General features: G+C 44.4%; 1 protein-coding gene across 3 annotated transcripts in view; it reads left to right on the top strand.

Moving 5' to 3' along the window:
• Positions 1–17,580, top strand: part of LOC124722889 (calcium uptake protein 3, mitochondrial-like) — a 636,966-nt gene that overhangs the window by 165,458 nt on the left and 453,928 nt on the right. The gene's annotated exons all lie outside the window — the stretch shown is intronic.

Raw genomic sequence — 17,580 nt, 5'->3', positions numbered from 1 at the left:
TGTGAATTTCAGTAACCCCTCTGAATGAAACGTTTATTGTTCTCGTTGAAGTTAACACTCGCGACGAACGGTTGCCTATTCTCCTTTCGGCGAAGGTGCTTAGGCTTACAGACGTGTTTTTCAAGGGATGTGCCTTACTAAGTATACGTTCACCACTTTCTCTCGTTAATCAGATCGTTAATCATTCCTGTATGTGTTTTCTGAGGCGTGCTTATTTTCCATGTTTGAGATATTCGCGTTTTTCACTTTCAATGGCAATCTTGCGAACAGCTGCTGGTTTCTTGCTACATGACTGTTATTTGTTAATGTTGCATACATTAAATGTATAGAGTCGCCTTTTCCAGTTGCTCCTCAGTTCGACACTGCAATCTCACTGATGTTTTTCGGTGGCAGTCTTTTATCTCTACGCGTTGATCTTTCAGCAAAATTAACGCTAATACAAGACAGCTTTCAGGCAAAGAAGGAAGGGAGGGAGATAGAAAGAAAGAAAAAAGCAGCAGCAGAGAATTTTTTTTTTTATTATTTTCGATTACACCAGTGCAAACTGAATTGACAAAAACATGCCGTGAGAAGAGTTATGGAGTGTCATCACACTGTTAAGATCCTTACGAACAAAAGGGCAGAAGTTCGATACCGAGCTGAAAGAAGTGGTCATGTGCTTTACATGTTCTAAAGTATCTATAGGTGTACATACACTCTGAATCATGATATAATTTTGAGCATTCAGTGTTGTCATCGTTAGTGTACTGTCTGACAAAGAGACTGCATGGAACTCATGGAACATGAACTTCTATTTCATCTCCGATCCTCCTAATATTTCATATAAGAATGATATGCCTAAAGACGTCGCGGGCTACATAGAGAGAGATGTTTGCCAGGTAAATTAAGAACGAAGTCTTTCCCTGTCTCAGTACTGGTGACCCATCCATCCCCCCCCCCCCCTCCTCCAACATAGTACCACATGCATATGTGGCAGTGACAGAGACAGAGACATGGTAAACCACCAGCTGGAGCCAGGCACAGCGTCGCTGCAGGCTGCGATAGCGAGGACGTGCTGGACTGGCTGCGTGGGCAGAGGGAGGTTGGGGCAGGTCACGGGGCGCAGCTGCCTGCAGTCATTTGTCGCTCCAGCAGCTGCCTGCGGCGGGCTGCCGTGGGATGAGACATGTTCGCAGTCCCACAAAGCGTATCCATCACTTACTGCTCTTATCGTCCACCTAGCTACGACGTAACCCCATTACATCCGCATCCATCTCCACAGTCTCTTTTTAATGCGTGACAAAGAGTTGTTGGTCACAGACACACCGGCTCCGTAGTAGGTTCTGTGCCCTGTTCCCTGTCCGAGGGACGCAGTATAGCCTAAGTCTAATCTTACGAAGCGGGTACGGTCTGTAAGTTCCAGACTGTCCTCAAATATTTGAGGAAACCTACCGACTCAACATTAAACCCTGATTATATCGCCAAAATTTCCGCGAAAAAAGTTACCATTTAAAGCCCCGTCGACGACGAAGTCATTAGAGACGGAGGATTAGGAAGGAACAAGGATTAGGAAGGAACGCGGCTGTTTCTATTTCAAAGCAACTATCCCGGTGTTTGGCATAACCGATGTGGGGAAGCCACAAGAAAATATGAAACTTAGCACGTGGACAGATTTGAATCCCTCTCTTCTCGAAAGCGAGCCCGCAAAGTTAAGCACTATGCATGTTGACTGATGTTTCGTTTCGATCCGAGTCGTTCTCGCATCACTTGACGGAGCATTGATACAAATTTCTTATGTAGGGCATCAAATATCAAAATCGAAAAATTTGACTATCGGACGTAGATTATAGTCGCATGACTCGATCATGTTCATTTCGATGTCAAATTATACAGAAATTTCCAAGTGAGACCCCTTATCGGTAAAAGAATTAAATTTGAAGCTTTGTTAGTATTTTAATAAAAAAATAAAAAATGGTTCAAATGGCTCTGAGCACTATGGGACTCAACATCTTAGGTCATAAGTCCCCTAGAACTTAGAACTACTTAAACCTAACTAACCTAAGGACATCACACACACCCATGCCCGAGGCAGGATTCGAACCTGCGACCGTAGCAGTCCCGCGGTTCCGGACTGCAGCGCCAGAACCGCACGGCCAACGCGGCCGGCAATAAAAAAAAAAATAACAGTTACCTGAAAGCATCCCCCGTATGTGAAGAAAGTGAAAATGTAGTTCCAAATTGAACTTACCCATACGATAAAACGTAGTGCTCCATAACTATTTTACAAAATTTGGCCAGTGTGACAGTATATATTGGGAGTTAAAAAGGTGTGGCGCAGTCAACCATCCTAACTGATTTGATGAATCTTTTTGCAATGAAGTCGAAGTCTTCACTGTGAAATATTTATGACGTCACCTGTCGGAATTTCGAAAACGAAAATTATGCTCTGGTGACGGAACTGCATCCCGAACAAGACTTAGATAATATTTCCACAAAATTTTTTGTTGTTAACGCTTGCGATTTAAGTCATAAGGAAGGACGCCGATTCGCTTGGTGTAGATCATTTTGCTTTTCGTCCGATCGCATTCGAGGATTCCGAATTCGCCGCAGTAGGTGTCTGAATTGTATCAGTTCTAAATGAAAGAGTTGGAAATATTTTTTACGAAGAGTTCAGAGATATACGTCATTTTTTCGTCCACGGCGTGTACTCATAAATTCGTTTATTATTACATAAATTCGTGTGAATCATGGCGTGGTGTAAGGCTTTCTAGTTGACGCCATTATTGCGTGTGAAATCCATCAAGTGTAATGGTCTAGCGTAGGTGACTGTGAGTGTGTGTCGAGCGCAGTGTGTTAGTGTTTGTGGTAGTCTCTCCCATCGAGAGCGTTCCGACGATCTTTCTCGACATATATTCGTTCTGATTTTCGTTGTGGAGTAGAGACCTGCTTTTAGACAGGTAGTCCGATTTGTTATTAGCGTACAAATAGTGATATAGTATGAATAAAGCCTCGTTTGTGAAATTTTTTCCTGCTGACCATATGCCGTGGACTATCATTTAAACCTTGAATAATTAGGGAAGCGAAATAAGATGAGTAACTGTGTGAACATTTTATATGTTCGAATAAATCATTGTCAAACAGAATAAATGGGGCCGCGCAAGAGCTTCATAAATTTCAGTATTTCCCCTTTCCAGACAAGGTTCTGTGCAACGGCGTCTCTTACACAGGAATGAAAATTGCCGAAGGCGAGAGATACTGAAGATTGTTTAATAAAACCAGTCATAAGGCCGAACATTTTTCCCCATTAAGTGTTTTTCGCCTAGTGGCGTGATTGCAGCTCGCTACTCTATAAACACTCGCCAACGGCGCAAATAAGCGATGAGCTGCGAAGACGATGGAACCGCTCCTGAACCTCAATTACGCGTTATGTTTTGAGCGGCACTCCAGTTTGTTTGGGTAGAAAATTGCGGCCTCCCAGTGGAATGCTGTCTTGGCACAACTTCAAGGCGAGTCGTTGAGGTGCACACTTCCGACACGTTGTATCATCTGCGTCTGCCATTACTGAGATGTGTGCAGTGAATTTCAAGCTAACCAATCTGTTCACTAATATCTGGTATAAAAAGTGCTTTCAGTTCCATGTTCATCAGCTCTGCTACTGCGTAACAATTTGTGGCTGACCTATGCGTATTGGGAGTCAATTATTAAGTGGCAGTTTGGGTCGTGATAAAAAAGGGCTGTTTGGTTTGCTTAATGTCCGCGATTTGAAAACGACGAATAAGTGTTCCCCTTGGTTCAAATCTAGGCTCCTTAATATCGCTCCCGCCCCCTACGCCTCCTGCGTAATACAGGGTGTTACAAAAAGGTACGGCCAAACTTTCAGGAAACATTCCTCACACACAAATAAAGAAAAGATGTTATGTGGACATGTGTCCGGAAACGCTTAATTTCCATGTTAGAGCTCATTTTAGTTTCGTCAGTATGTACTGTACTTCCTCGATTCACCGACAGTTGGCCCAATTGAAGGAAGGTAATGTTGACTTCGGTGCTTGTGTTGACATGCGACTCATTACTGTACAGTACTAGCATCAAGCACATCAGTGCGTAGCATCAACAGGTTAGTGTTCATCACGAACGTGGTTTTGCAGTCAGTGCAATGTTTACAAATGCGGTGTTGGCAGATGCCCATTTGATGTATGGATTAGCACGGGACAATAGCCATGGCGGGGTACGTTTGTATCGAGACAGATTTCCAGAACGAAGGTGTCCCGACAGGAAGACGTTCGAAGCAATTGATCGGCGTCTTAGGGAGCACGGAACATTCCACCCTATGACTCGCGACTGGGGAAGACCTAGAACGACGAGGACACCTGCAATGGACGAGGCAATTCTTCGTGCAGTTGACGATAACCCTAATGTCAGCGTCAGAGAAGTTGCTGCTGTACAAGGTAACGTTGACCACGTCACTGTATGGAGAGTGCTACGGGAGAACCAGTTGTTTCCGTACCATGTACAGCATGTGCAGGCACTATCAGCAGCTGATTGGCCTCTACGGGTACACTTCTGCGAATGGTTCATCCAACAATGTGTCAATCCTCATTTCAGTGTAAATGTTCTCTTTACGGATGAGGCTTCATTCCAACGTGATCAAATTGTAAATTTTCACAATCAACATGTGTGGGCTGACGAGAATCCGCACGCAATTGTGCAATCACGTCATCAACACAGATTTTCTGTGAACGTTTGGGCAGGCATTGTTGGTGGTGTATTGATTGGGCCCCATGTTCTTCCACCTACGCTCAATGGAGCACGTTATCATGATTTCATACGGGATACTCTACCTGTGCTGCTAGAACAAGTGCTTTTACAAGTACGACACAACATGTGGTTCATGCACGATGGAGCTCCTGCACATGTCAGTCGAAGTGTTCGTACGCTTCTCAACAACAGATTCGGTGACCGATGGATTGGTAGAGGCGGACCAATTCCATGGCCTCCACGCTCTCCTGACCTCAACCCTCTTGACTTTCATTTATGGGGGCATTTGAAAGCTCTTGTCTACGCAACCCCGGTACCAAATGTAGAGACTCTTCGTGCTCGTATTGTGGACGGCTGTGATACAATACACCATTCTCCAGGGCTGCATCAGCGCATCAGGGATTCCATGCGACGGAGGGTGGATGCATGTATCCTCACTAACGGAGGACATTTTGAACGTTTCCTGTAACAAAGTGTTTGAAGTCACGCTGGTACGTTCTGTTTCTGTGTGTTTCCATTCCATGACTAATGTGATTTGAAGAGAAGTAATAAAATGAGCTCTAACATGAAAAGTAAGCGTTTCCGGACACATGTCCACATAACATATTTTCTTTCTTTGTGTGTGAGGAATGTTTCCTGAAAGTTTGGTCGTACCTTTTTGTAACACCCTGTATATCAGATGTTTATTATAGTCGAGCGTGTAACATAACGTTATTGTTGAGATCTGAAACATTATGGAGACATACAATTATATGAAACTTCAGAATATGTCCTATCAGCGTAGGCGTGGCGTTGTATCATACCTTACGATTCTTGTGAAGGGACCGCGGCTGAATAACGTGATGCATGCTTCTAAAGTATGGAGTTGTTTGTGGTCTACAGTTATTGAGTCTGTTGTTGCAAATTATGGATGATACGACTATTCAACCACTATAGTAGTTGGTAGTTGTTGGGTTCAGTTCAGATTTGAGCTTTCTTCCCATATATCTGTGTGAGATACAATAATCTTGTCACAGTAAAATAAGTATGCAATTCTGCCACATTTTGTGAACCGGAAACCGTCTGATCTGATTACAGTGGTCAACATAATTTAAGTGACAAAGACTTTGAGTGGTGTTCTTTTCCACGAGGGGCTTTCTACAAGTAATGCAATATATTTTTTCTCGGCCGGTTTCGGTTGAAGAATGTGGAATTTGTTGTGGGACATCGAGGAATATTCCCGCATCAGCCCTCATAGTTTCATGAAGTTCCGATTGGTGGCGACGCTGTACATAGCCTTCAAGGACCATGTGTACGGAATGGCTTGGGCGTTACGAGGCTGATTATGATTTTTTTTTGTCGAACATTTCAGTCATTTCTAACGGAGGTGCGGAGAACCAGAGCATCGCAGATATTCATAGGCGCTTGCAGAATGCCTGCGAAGGCCTGACAGTGAACAAAAGCACTGTGAGACATTCGGTGAGGCGTCTGTCATCACGACATCGAGGTCGCGCAAACCAGTCCGATCTCCTGCGTGCTGTCCGCAGCTCATGGTCGTGCGGTAGCGTTCTCGCTTCCCACGCCCGCGTTACCGGGTTCGATTCCCGGCGGGGTCAGGGATTTTCTCTGCCTCGTGATGACTGGGTGTTGTGTGATGGACATAGGTTAGTTAGGTTTAAGTAGTTCTAAGTTCTAGGGGACTGATGACCATAGCTGTTAAGTCCCATAGAGCTCAGAGCCATTTGAACCATCCTGCGTGCTGGCTGGCCGCACACAGCTGTCTGTCCTGCAATGTTGGTGCGTTGGGACACTCTTATTCGAGGTGATCTACGGATTACAAACACCACGCTGCTCAATTGAACGTCTCTGTTGGTATTGCTGACACATTCGTCCACCAGTTGGGGTTCTCGAAGGTTTGCAGCCCGCTGGGTTCCTCGCCGCTTAACAGAAGACCGTAAAGAGCAACGAAGGAAATGTGTACGGAATTGCTTGCGCGTTACGACGCTGATTGTGACAATTTTTTGTCGAACATTTCAATTGCACTGTAAATCATAAAAGTCTAAAGGCTGTGAATTCAGCTAAATGCTTAGAGATTACAATTACGAATAACTTGAACTGGAACGATCACACAGAGAACGTTGCAGGAAAAGCAAACCAAAGACTGCGGTTTATTGGCAGAACATTTAGAGGGTGCAACAGGTCTATTAACACTTTCGCTGCGGATGACGCTTATAAGCGTCTCAACAAGCCACGAGCCAGTGCGGCTGACGCTTATAAACGTCCGCACTCACTGTCCGATTACTCAGTCTAGTTGCAGCGTCTAAGCTAGTATCAAAGCCTGTAAACTTTTGTTTTGTGTGGTCAGTTATCGAACGTATATTGTTCGTAATGGCGGTTAATGGGCCTTCCAATGTGAAAAGGAGCAGGAAAAGTGTTTCGCTTACTAATTTCTACACATCTGGGATCCCCTGGGCGTCTATGATAAATGTAGACGGCTAATTCTCTCACACCAGGAGCAAACATGTTACTAAATTGACGACCTCTATCAGAGTCAATCTTAAAAATGCACATTCAAGGTAAATATAATTTCAAATTAATCCAGTTTCCTTTTTCCTTTTTTTCCTTCTTAAGAATATGCGTTTTGGAATCCAAATTGTATTTTTTGTTACATTATCAACAAATCACGAACATCTGATTGACGCCTGTGACCCCTACAGGTGTCAGATAGCAAACAGAGTTTAAAACATGACCACAATACAGTCGAAGCTTATTTGAAGTAATGCGCCTAAGGTGTCAGCATTAGGTCAGTATAGAACGTGATCCTACAGATCTTACAAGGTCTTGACGTCAACCTGTAGCTCAGGTGTACTTAGGAGCGTCGGCTCCGAGCGCTACCTGCCGTTTCAGAGTGTTACCGGCCCGCACTCGAGCGTTACCAGCCCGCACTCACACTTGCCGGGGCGCACTGAGAGTTGCACGCCTGCACCGATGTCGCAGCGAAAGTGTTGAAGAGAATGCCTACACTACGCCTGTGCGTCCTCTTCTGGAAAACTCTTGTGCGGGTGGATCCGCTTCAAATACGAATGACTGAGAACATGGAAAGAGTTCGAAGAAGGGCAGTTCGTTTGGTACTATCATGAAATAGGGGAGAATGTGCCACGGATATGATACACGAATTGGGGTGGCAGTCATTAAAACAAAGGCGTTTTTCGCTGCGGCAGGACCGTCTCATGAAATTTCAATCCCCAGTTTCTCCTCAGAGTGTGAAAATATCTTGTTGGCGCCCACATATATAGGGAGAAATGACCATCATAGTAAAATAAGAGTTCGCACGCTGTTCGAGAGTGGAACGGTAGAGAAGTGGCTTAAAGGTGGTTCGATGAACCCTCTGCCAGGCACTTAATTGTGAACTGCAAAGTAATCATGTAGATGTAGAACATCGTTACGGGCGATGAAACATGGGCTCAGCATTTCGATCCGGAAACAAACCGGCAATCCATTGAGTGGCGCCACACCACCTCTTCTCCGAAGAAAAACTTTAGAGCCGCGTGCTCAGCAGGTGAAGTCATGACGACGGTGTTCTGGACCTCTGAAGGAGCTATTCTGTCTGATGTTCTCCTTCGTGGTGCAACGATCAACTCTGAAGTGTATTATGTTACCCTCAGGAAATTGAAGAAACTACATCAGCGTGTTCGTCGCCACAAAAATGCCAACGAACTTCTCCTTATTTATGACAACGCAAGGTCTTGCACAAGACTGCGCAGCCGAGAGCAGCTCACAAAACTTCATTGGACTGTTCTTCCTCATCCACCCTCAGTCTGTGATCTCGCACCTTCCGACTTCCATCTGTTTGGCACAGTGAAGGAGGCACTTCGCGGGAAGCAGTACGTGGATGATGGGGAGGCACTGATGCTGCAAAACGTTGGCTTCGTCGTCGATCAATAGAATGTTATCATGCAGTCATACTGGCCTTCAGAGTAAGGTGGCGTAAGGCTGTCGCATTGAACGGAGATTATGTTGAAAAATAGGGTTTAGTAGCAAAAAGAGTGGGGAATAACATGGTGCATTGGATTCGTGGATAAAACCAATCTCCTTTAGAAAAAAAAAGTGCATTACTTACTTTAACGCTCCTCATAAGTCGTGGTTGCTGAATTCGAAAATGAAATGAGTTTTTGGCTGTTAGTTACGAGTAGTTAATTAGTTACATGTACCATAGATTATTGGAACGATTCTGGGGTAAATACAAAAAAAAGTGTGAAATGCGGAAAAATCAGGGTACCAAATGGGAATACAGGTTATCTGTATTTATACAGAGAGAGTAATCGAAATTCGAGGCGTAAGTTGTAAGACTTCAATGTAAGCCCTGTATATGGGATGACACCACACACCAACTTAGAAAGAAGAGCATTATACAGAGGGAGTAATCGGAATTAATCGTAGAAGCTCTACGACTTTAACGTGACCACTAGGTATGTGCTTTAATAGTGGAAAGACGGGACAGTCCAGACACATGGCCTCAAGACGGAACTGTTGTATTCCCCTACACGTGTGCCGTACTATACCAGCAGTAGGCATATCGGAAAAAAATTTAACGGGGATGCACTGGAATTTCGACAATATATGAAAAAACCTATGGTTATGTCATATAAACTGAAGGTGGCCGACATTAAAATGCATGTTCTAATGGCTCAATTGCCTGGACTGTTGTATGAGATTTTTGTAGACTATTATCACGTTATGGATGTGGATATAATCCACGACTTTCCTGTGATTGGCCGAGCGAGGTGGCGCAGTGGTTAGCACACTGGACTCGCATTCGGGAGGACGACGTTTCAATCCCGCGTCCGTCCATCCTGATTTAGGTTTTCCTTGATTTCCCTAAATCGGTTCACGCAAATGCCGGGATGGTTTCTTTGAAACGTCACGGCTGACTTCCTTCCCCATCCTTTTCTAATCCGATGGGACCCATGACCTCGCTGTTTGGTCTCCTACCCCAACCAACCTAACCCTCTCCTGGGCTTTCTAAAACAGTGGAGATGTGTGACTACCTAACATAAAACCACGAATTCCGTGTGCGAGATGAAGATTACAAGGAAGGTAATAAGGTCATTTCAGTGCAAATGTTCTCTCTACGGATTAGGCTTCATTCCAACGTGATCAAATTGTAAATTTTCACAATCAACATGTGTGGGCTGACGAGAATCCGCACGTAATTGTTCAATCACGTCATCAACACAGATTTTCTGTGAACGTTTGGGCAGGCATTGTTGGTGATGTCTTGATTGGGCCCCATGTTCTTCCACCTACGCTCAGTGGAGCACGTTATCGTGATTTCATACGGGATACTGTACCTGTGCTGCTAGAACATGTGCCTTTACAAGTACGACACAACATGTGGTTCATGCACAATGGAGCTTCTGCACATTTCAGTCGAAGTGTTCGTACGCTTCTCAACAACAGATTCGGTGACCGATGGATTGGTAGAGGCGGACCAATTCCATGGCCTCCACGCTCTCCTGTTCTCAACCCACTTGACTTTCATTTATGGGGGCATTTGAAAGCTCTTGTCTACGCAACCCCGGTACCAAATTTAGAGACGCTTCGTGCTCGTATTGTGGATGGCTGTGATACAATACGCCATTCTCCAGGGCTGCATCAGCGCATCAGGGATTCCATGCGACGGAGGGTGGATGCATGTATCCTCACTAACGGAGGACATTTTGAACATTTCCTGTAACAAAGTATTTGAAGTCACGCTGGTACGTTCTGTTGCTGTGTGTTTCCATTCCATGATTAATGTGATTTGAAGAGAAGTAATAAAATGAGCTCTAACATGAAAAGTAAGCGTTTCCGGACACATGTCCACATAACATATTTTCTGAAAGTTTGGCCGCACCTTTTTGTAACACCCTGTATATTTCTCCAACTGGACACTGTGCGACGTACGCGAGGTAGCTGCAGTGTCTCATCAGACAGGTATAGAAATTTCAATGTGGACAGTTAAAACACAACTGCTTTCCCTATCCTTGTTACCCCATAGGAAGACGGACAAGCCAGACTTCTGAGAGCGAGACAATTCATCCAGTACTTATTGTGTACTCGAACTGATAGGCACATTTTTACAGCGACAAAGCCGTTATTTTTGGTGGATTATATTGAAGGTAACTTATGAGAAGCTGAGACATTCAGGTAAAATGTGTAATGGAATACTGTTGATTAAAGCATCCTATGCTGCACGGTATACAGTTCTTCAGCCATGTGAATGTCTGGGTGACAGAGCAGTGTCCATTGCCCCCACACAAAACTTCGAATGTGTTCCAAGGAATCATCTTCCACACAGAACTTACATTCCAAGCAGACGAGAAGCTATAGCAAATCTTGCACGGTGACGTGTACATTTTGTCCAAGGCTTCGAAAGAGCCCTAGATGGTAATATATACAGCTGCCTTTCCCTTAGCATTTGAAGGAAATTTCTTTTCAAAAAAACTTAGTGCTATGGAGTACAGGTATGATATGAAACCTTACGTCCCACCACCCACAAAGTGCTTCCACTGCTTTCGCTTTTGTCATTGTCATCTAGCTGCATGGCGGATCCAAAATGTGATAACTGCAGTTGACCACTCCGCGAAGGTAGTCCTTGTGAAAAACCACCTTTTTTTGTGAATAGCTCATATCACCATTCTCCCCATTCACTTGTTTGCCCAATGCTCAAGAAAGGCAAGTAAATGTATGAATATGAATCTACTGACAACCTCTCGTATGCTGGAGTATGGAAAAAATTAACGCCTACATTTTGTTGATATGATGACTATTTACGCGAAAATCACAGCCATCACTCCCACAACGTCATTTTTTTCGAAACCAGCTCTCGCACGATTCTCCTATCTTGTTGGCTCTCACAGCACGCTTTTCAGGAACCACTTACCACATCTGGCTGAGGTACATTTTCTCCTCGAGCATTTACTGGTGACAGGTCCCTCCTCTCGGGACACCTCCACCTGGAAATCCGCAGATCAGAAGCCTGCCGCTAGCCAGTGACTGAAGGAACTGTTACCTATGGATCCCAGGAGTGCCCATTCTTCATCCATCCACACACTCATTGCTGATACCCCCTCGTAGGTATCTCGGCTACCGAAGGTTTTGGAGGAGGAGGAGGAAGAGGAGGAGAATTGGGACGTGGCTACTCTGGTGATTCCGTTGGTGCTAGACCCCGTCACGCCGTCGGATTGTGAACCAATGTTCACTGACGTGGTTTCATCCCCATCAGTTACAGTGATTCTGTGGTGTCCTCCTGAACACCCATTCATTCATTCGGACTGTAGTATATATTACTGTTACATGACAGAACTACAACATATTATTTCCTCCTCTTCTGCGATTTGCTTTGCCCAATCGGAAATGCCTGATGACCATTCCCCCAACATTCCGTGGTTATCGAGCATTCTGTCTGAACTCTGTTGACCCTGAGAGGCCACTGGTGACACAGATGTCAGTTGAGTGGATTCCCCTTCATACCACTTTGGAATCAATAGTCGTGTGGACGCAAACGATATCAGCGATCACAATTTGCAATGCCCACTTACCTCCAGGTAGACCACTTACTTAGGTTTAGTTAATCCAAGATGAACATCTGGTGGGATAGTGCTCCCTCTAAAACTCCACACTATCGTCGAAAGTACCGCTGCATTCTACTCTTCCTTCCATTCCTCCTGAACAGAATCCGCCATTGTATGTCTCCTCTGCATCGGTCATACCGAACTGACCCATAGTTTTACTCGTATTTTGCTTAACAAACCACCCTCACATAATGGTTGTGGTGCCTTGTGGACAGTTTCTCATATCCTGGCGGAGGTTCGAGTCCTCCCTCGGCCATGGATGTGTGTGTTTGTCCTTAGGATAATTTAGGTTAAGTGGTGTGTAAGTTTAGAGGCTGATGACCTTAGCAGTTAAGTTCCATAAGATTTCACACACATTTGAACATATCCTGGTGCTAAGTGCCCCTCGTCCTGGCTCCCTATGCTAATTGTGGTCTTCTGAATTCTTTGCGTCTCATGTTGGCAGACACTCGCGGATAAGTGAACTGGTTATCCTTTTTCCCCATGACAGTGGTTTTTATTCTCAGATATAACGTTTTAAACTACCTGCGGGGTGGGAGTGAAGTGGTTGTGGTTAGGTGTGTAACCTGCCACATGCTTAGCCTGGGAGAACTCGACCCTGCCTCCTTTACCTGTTGCCTCTGCCATCCCTCCTTTTATCTGCTTTAATTGCTTTTAGGTGATTTGCCTATTTTTCCACCGCACCCTGTTTCCCGATTTAGGAGTAGCTCTGTTGTTAGTGGGTGCTATCCCCTTCTTCAGCACTTTGCCTTTGGTGAATCGGGAGTGGGACGGCCTTCCCCGTTCGCATGCAGTGCCCCGGGTACGCCCATGTGCGGTCTTAATTATTTCTCTCATCTTGTTTTATTATTGACTGTTCAGCTGACGTCAGTTACATTTTTAGCATTTTCCTTTTACTGTTTTGGATCTCTTGACTAGAAGGCATTCTTTACTCTGTGGCATCCTTTGTCGTTAATCACATTCGTGGGATTCGGGTGTGGGCAGGATTTCTCTGGGCAGGACTGAGCCCTGCATTATTGCTTTCTGTGTCTCACTTTGCCACTCCTACGTACTTTCCTGATGACCTCACTCTTAAGTCCCTTACCGCCAGTCAATCAATCAGTCACCCAAACAGACAATCTTGAGTCGTGTTGACACTACCGTCGGCCGGAATACGCACCAAGCAAGCATATCTGGCATACGGCTCTGGCAGACATGCTGCGCCCTTTCTCATTTCTTCTGTAACCCTCCCGAGCTTCAGTACGTTAAACTTTGGAAACCTAAACCTAGGACAGCGGGATCGCAAGTGTGTGACACACACTTTAGAAGGGTGAGTGGGACGGGTCGAAATGAAAAATACTATGATAAACTTTTGCTAAATATTCATTGTTTTGATCAAACTAACATTAACGACCGCCACGTGCAACCCGTCACAAAAAGCATACGGGGTTTTTGTGGTTTGTTGGCAGAATTTTCAAACGCATTACTACTGTATTGATTCGCTCAGTAGTAAAAGAACAGATACATTCAACCCTGGGATAGTGCAGCTGAGTCAGAAGCCTTTGTTCCATGTGAAAGTTATCTTCTGCTCTAGTCTAAAAATTTTATTTTTGCGTTCATCTTGTGTGTTGCTAAAGCTGATTTTCTTACTGAAATGCAGATAGGATGTGCGCTTTTAGAGCTCACCGCACTTATATGTTCTACATAAAAGCTTTCATTTAGTGTTCATGGTCAACGCCACATGGACTACTACGAGTGTGTGCTGAAAAGTGATGCCTCCGAATTTTTATATGAAAAATCATTAAGCTTTTTAAATAAAACAAACGTTATTGACATTATACATTTTTATTCCTCATCTCTACATATTTATTTTTCGACGTAATCACTCAGGCGACGAACACATTTCTCCCAACGAGAGACTAGTTTGTTGAAACTGTCACAGTAGAAAGTTTGAGTTTGTTGGCGGAGCCACAACCTTACGTCTGCTTGCACCGCTTCATCACTATCAAACTGGGGTTGTCGAAGGCGTTCTTTACGTTTTGGAAACAGATGAAAATTGAATGGGGCCAAGTCGGAGAGGATGATCGATGACAGCGTCGGTTGTTGCAGATATCTCAGCGCTCGTGTGTGGCCTGGCATTGTCATGCTGAAAGAGAGGGTGCCAGATGTGTGGACAGACTCTTTGGATTCGAAACTGGATTATAGCGCGCTGTTTCTGACGCGCCGGCATAGTTAAACACCGCCATGTTAACACGCTTCATTTTGGAGCGCTCTAGCAGCACAGTGCCGCAAATGTGTAGGTACAAGGAATAAAGATGTAGAATGTTAATAACGTTTGTTTCATTTAATAAGCTTTGAATTTTCACACAAGAATTCGGAAGCATTACCTTTCAGCACCCCCTCGTACTACTACTACTACTACTAGTAGTAGTAGTAGTAGTAATATTAATATTACCACTATTGTCGTACCACTACTTGTGCTGTTAGTTTCAAATATCTTTACGACGATGTTTTTGACGTCCGTCAGAAAATGATCATCTGTAGACCACCTCATCTCCTCTGCACTGTGTAAGGTAGATATCTTGATGCCTGTTTACTGGCAATGATTCCTGTAGAAAATAACTTCTTAAAACGGGTGAAGATAGCTTTTGCTTTTGGAGCGGGCACTAACAAACTCGGAGCTGATCACGCAAACTTCAACAATACAACCAACCAACCAACTATCTAACTAAACTTTTATTCTCGGAACGTTTATTCGTAGAGGAATAAATGCAGTGCTGCAGTGGTACTCAAAACACACAAGATCCTAGCGTATCGCAGCTGCAGGTCATTGTGGTTAGAAAGAGGGGGAAAAAAATGGTTCAAATGGCTCTGACCACTATGGGACTGAACTTCTGAGGTCATCAGCCCCATAGAACTTAGAACCACTTAAACCTAACTAACCTAAGGACATCACACACATCCATGCCCGAGGCAGGATTCGAACCTGCGACCGTAGCGGTCGCACGGTTCCAGACTGTGGCGCCTAGAACCGCTCGGCCACATTGACCGGCAGGTTAGAAAGAGAAAATACTTTCCAGTTCTACTAGGCTTCTCTGCGACTCAGAGTTGTTTGCGGATGTATGACTTGTCGTTCACTGAGACAACATAAATCAAAATAACCGACGTTACGCTTTTGTACGTCACAAAGCGTGGCGGAAAATGTTGGCGGAATGTCATGATGTCCCATAATCACCACAAACCCTATCGCCATGCACCCATCAATGTACTGATTTTCGCTCCAAAGCAGGACTAAATGGATCTTCATGCTGACCAAATCCTGTTTCAAAATATCTTAGTTGCTCGCGGAATGGCTCTGAGTACTATGCGACTTAACTTCTGAGGTCATCAGTCGCCTAGAACTTAGAACTAATTACACCTAACTAACCTAAGGACATCCCGAGGCAGGATTCGAACCTGCGACCGTAGCGGTCGCTCGGCTCCAGACTGTAGCGCCTAGAACCACACGGCCACTCCGGCCGGCTGCTCGCGGAAACAATCGATACTGTGCACTGATGAGCATAAGCGTATGCTGTGAGACATTCCACGAATCTTTCCTCAAGATTCGCTTACCAAACGTATTCACTGTTTTTGGTGCCCAGTTCCATACGCCCATGAGATCTGTCTGCAAGATGCGATGAAGCTGTGCAGTGAAATTAAGCTGTAGTTTCCTCCAGCACCAAACGAAATAAATGTAACAGCAAGGAAATAAGTCAGAATATATAAGAAACGCTTTTCCGCCTACAAAGCTAGGTGAAGTTGGCATCAGTGTAAGGAAACAGGCATTCGACACAACAGAAGAATGCATGTGCTGAGCACTCTGTGTCGTCGCCTTGCATTCTGTAACCTTTGTGCTGGGCCGTAGTATGATTCGTCAATGTGTAACAAGATTATGCAGTCGGTGAAATGAAATGCACTTTGCGATCGCACAGAGGAGAGCAACTAATTTTAATCATTTCGCGAGTTAGGTACTAGTTAGTAGCACAGAGGTTTATACGTGACGAGCTTACCCACCTGTGTGCAGTGCTCTGCCTTGCAACTTTGTGTACATCACGTTTCAACGGAAAATATTTTATATTGTAGCGAATCAGGAACGTTTTTCGAATGATCAGTCCCTTCCTTTAAATGAGCATGAGAAAATTTGAGGGCTTAAAAGTAGTTGGTAGTATCTGATCTACCACCTAAATTTTTAGACGAGTGAATCTAGTAGTCCCAAGATTCTTAGCTTATCCCTATTCTCTGACTGACTTATCCCACACAGTTTTCGATCTCTTACTTTAAGCAATTCACAGTGAATATGGGTGACACTGGAAGTGAGTGATTACCCTCGTGAATGGTAATTGATCATTTCCTTTTAATGTATGGTTAACGCTGTTCTGGGAGCTCTATTCGTCTCCAAAAAATTCGAAAAATTGCAAGAGCTCATAAGAACTTCCGTCGTAATCGCCGTCTGTGTCATAGGCGCCATCAAATAAGACAGCGAGTAGGAATTTAAAACTGAACCCACACATTACGTTTTCGTCGAAACTGAATCTTCTTTGGTGGAGGGACAAACCATTGTTCTTAAATGTGATGCCTTCGTAGCATACTGCTTCTTTTGTTAGTAATGAGGTATTGCTTTTCCCTCTGGTTATCGCTGCAAGACTGATCAAACGACGAAAGTAAGTACTCTAAGTGCTTGTTTGCTTGTCGCGATGGCGCTTACAGCTTTGTGAAGCAGACTAAGCCTTGTGTGCTCTTCGGATGAGGCTTGATTGAGCAGTGTCGGCTGCATCGAGGCACCGGCGTCCCGGCGGTGGGCGTGCCTCAGCGCTCAGCCTTCTGAATAAATCACCAGCTCCAAGAATGCCGTGCTGGCAAGTAATGCTCTGACCTTGGTTATTTCATCGCGATGGCAGGTAGGAGATGAGCCGTAGGTGCTGATAATATTGCTAATTAGTTTGAGTGATATCTGCGAACCGGATTAGTGCAACAAATACTGGAATGCATCGGATTCAAAGAGTACTGCTAATTGAATTCATTACCTTTCAGCGACAGTTGCAAGACTAATTGTCTTTAATGGCATAAGTGCTGTGCACAGTAACTTTCGTAAGCAGCATTCATTTAATTGTGACTAATGTTAATGATCACATGACGATGCTTACTACAAAACGGAAAGCACATTTTAAAGTTTTCCTATCAGTTTTTTAATTAACATATTATATGCTAGTGAATTTCGTTGAACACTTTTTTA

Source organism: Schistocerca piceifrons, chromosome X (assembly GCF_021461385.2).
Source record: "Schistocerca piceifrons isolate TAMUIC-IGC-003096 chromosome X, iqSchPice1.1, whole genome shotgun sequence".
In the NCBI taxonomy this organism is placed as follows: domain Eukaryota; kingdom Metazoa; phylum Arthropoda; class Insecta; order Orthoptera; family Acrididae; genus Schistocerca; species Schistocerca piceifrons.
The sequence above is the reverse complement of the archived record's forward strand: the minus strand, read 5'-3'. Positions and strand labels throughout refer to the sequence as shown.